This window comes from Artemia sp. Qi Xiang Cuo, chromosome 16 (assembly GCF_049724085.1).
Source record: "Artemia sp. Qi Xiang Cuo chromosome 16, ASM4972408v1, whole genome shotgun sequence".
In the NCBI taxonomy this organism is placed as follows: domain Eukaryota; kingdom Metazoa; phylum Arthropoda; class Branchiopoda; order Anostraca; family Artemiidae; genus Artemia; species Artemia sp. Qi Xiang Cuo.
This window is the reverse complement of record NC_142809.1, coordinates 4,710,919-4,713,908: the sequence shown is the minus strand read 5'-3', so window position 1 is coordinate 4,713,908 and position 2,990 is coordinate 4,710,919. Positions and strand designations below refer to the sequence as shown.

Here is a 2,990-nt window from a genome sequence, read left to right as displayed (position 1 = left end):
TAGTAGTAGTAGTAGTAATATATATAGTGAATTCTGGGCTTACTTCAGACTTTTTTATTATCCATCACACCTGAACCTACTAGTTGACATTCTTGCAAAGTTCTAAAGTTTAGTTTTAATTGTAAACTGAAGGAAAAGGAACATATTTTTATCTTTGCTTCTAATTTGTTTTTTGTCTCCTATCAAATTTTTTTTCTAGCATATATTAAAAACGTAACCTAACCTAAATACTTTTTTCCCCCCTAAACACCAAAATATAACAGTTTGTCATCCAAATTAATTTCCAAATTATTTGGAAATTATGAAGTTAGAAAACAATTCTTACTTCATAATTTGTAGAATGACTGTACCTTACACATTTTGCATGCAGACCCGCTACACTAAATGGCAAAATGTATTCTTAAAGTCAAAGTATGGTAATTTTGTCCTTTTTTCTATTCTTTTCAATGAAATATTTAAAAAGGTATTTTTTTATTTTCAAAAAAAAGAACAATAAAGGTGATTTTTCAAAATCTAGACCACCTTTCCCCAAATTAGCGCCCGTGTTGAATCTTGTGTTAAAATATCCTACCATGCTTTCAAACTGGCCACTAATAGGAAACAATTCTAAAAGAGCTGTATTGTATTTATGTTGATATATCCTTAAATATACACAGAGTCTTAATTGAGAGATCAGAGAACATTTCTATTTTTAATTTAGTGCAGAAATAAGTAACAAATAATGAATTCACACTCTTTCTATTTTGAATGGTCTTCCCCTTTGTTTATCGCCTCTAAAAAAGCATCCATTTTCTGTGCAGGTAAGCATATGATTGTAGTCCTTCATTAAACACTAGGACATTGTAAATTGCCATACAAATTAAACTATATAGGATATTTAGTGCTCAACCCCCCCCCCCGCCGTAAAAATCTGTACTTCAAGCTGACATCTGGTTGTATTACTGTTCGCAGATGACGGCCCTACTAGCTAACGCTAAGGAAAGCCTTAAAAACCTCCTAGTAACAGTGTTAGATTATTTTAAAGGAAAGCAGTTAGTTTTGAATAGGTAGGTAATTTCTGCCTTTTGGATGGTGTTCCTACCCTTAGTTCTATTCCTAAAAAAGACCTCTTTCCACCAGGCTTTTCCCTTTTTTTCGATTTTGCTTTCAGTGTTCTCTCAATAACGGTCTCTAAGTATTCTTTCTCAGCATCACCTTGTAAGATATTCAGTTTACCCTCACAAAAATCAATTTCGATAATATCACCAATTTTTTCTTTAACCACTTTGGCTTTTTCAGCATTAGTCAAACGGACATAACCATCAACTTTACCATCCTTCTCAATAGTGTCTACAAACTTAATTTCAGTAGGATCAACAAGAGTTTTGAATTTATCTTTAATATATTCCCATCTAACACTCTTATCAAGATCTGTTATATGTATAATTGAATCATGTTCAATTCCTTCTGTCAATTTATTCATCAGGTTCTCCTTTTCTTTCTCCTTCCTGTCATACTTCTCTTTCTTCATTGCTTCCTTTTGACTAAACAATTTGCCCTTTTCAGCTGACCAATCATCATACCACTGTCTGAACAAAGAAACATCATCATACTTAACATTCTTCTGTTTCAGAAAAGTTTCAGCATCCTCTCTGGTCTTAAATTCAACTAATGCAGTACCTTTTAAGTGTGGCTCTTTTTTCGACCCATATTACCTCAATGTGATTTTTTCAACATCCCCAAAATTTTTAAAAAACTCCAAAAGTTCATCCAACGTTGCAGATTTATCGATGCCTTTACAGTAGACTGTTCTCAAAGAAATGTCTCTCTTAATCTCATCTGTAATTTCTGGAATAGGCTTTACTCGTTTGATTTTCAGGCTATCCTCAGAAACTTGAATCAAACCAGATTCAGACTTCCTCAATGCTTCAGCCACTACTAACGGAGAATCCGACAGAGACACCAGTCGTTTGAATTTCAACAAAGTTTCCACATGAACCCATCCTTCATCATTTTTCTGAATCTCTTCTAAAAGAAATTTTTCACTCACTATGTTGGAGTCACCAAAGTTGAACTCTACTTGTCTAATGATCTTATCTTTCATTTTTTTCTGCTGAATTTGGTCTAAACTAAAGTCAAACAAGCAATTAGTTACTGTTGTGTTTCTTTTTAAATTCTTATTAAAACTTTCTTACTCATGTCTAAATATTATTTTTATGTTACATTTCTTGAAAGCTTGAATATAAGATATTTTTGCTATTGCCAAGTATAAAGGTGAAGGAAAGCTAAAATGAAAATTTTTAAACTCAGAAAGCGTAGGTGCATGACGTTATAGTGTAAGAAATAAAATCTGTGTTGAAATTAAATAGGCGTCCATTACCCCTTAAGTGTATGATGACATTTGTCTAAACGATCATCTCCCAGGAGAATAGCCTATAAACCTTATACGAGTTATGTTTTCGTAAAGAAATTTATCTTAAGGCTTTATTTATATAAGTTAATGTTTTGATTTTTTATAAGATATAAATTTCATGAAAATTGCTAATGTCATGTTTAGTGATGATTTCTGTAAGATACGGTGTCATTGATATTTCTTTAACGATGAACTATCTAGTAGATTGGTTCTCTAAGCCTTTTGAAGTGTTGCTGACCTTAACGTTGATTGATGAGAATGAAACCATACATGATCTTTAATATAGCGGTTGTAGTCACCTTGTATTTAAAAAAAATACTGTTTATTGTAAAAAAAATATTGTCTTTTGTTAATTAGAAAAGCGAGTAGATGTAGCATTTTTTTTTCTTTTATGAGCTAGTTTCAGCGCACAACTAGCGGCGAAGGAAAAATGAAAAAAAGATGTCTCTCATGTAAAAAGTGCGATTTTCCGTTATTCAAACCAATATATATATATATTTTTTTTTTTTGTTTTTTTTTTATAATGGCAAGGGACTGTAAGTTACCTATATAGGGTTTTCGGCCAAGGCAACTCCAAATATGCACTTTTTGTTTCCAT

The 2,990-nt window shown here is 31.9% G+C and overlaps 1 pseudogene; it reads right to left on the bottom strand.

Annotated features, from left to right (window-relative positions):
* Positions 1-1,018: 1,018 nt before the first annotated feature.
* Positions 1,019-2,083, bottom strand: LOC148942493 (la protein homolog; annotated as a pseudogene).
* Between the last annotated feature and the right edge of the window lie 907 nt (positions 2,084-2,990).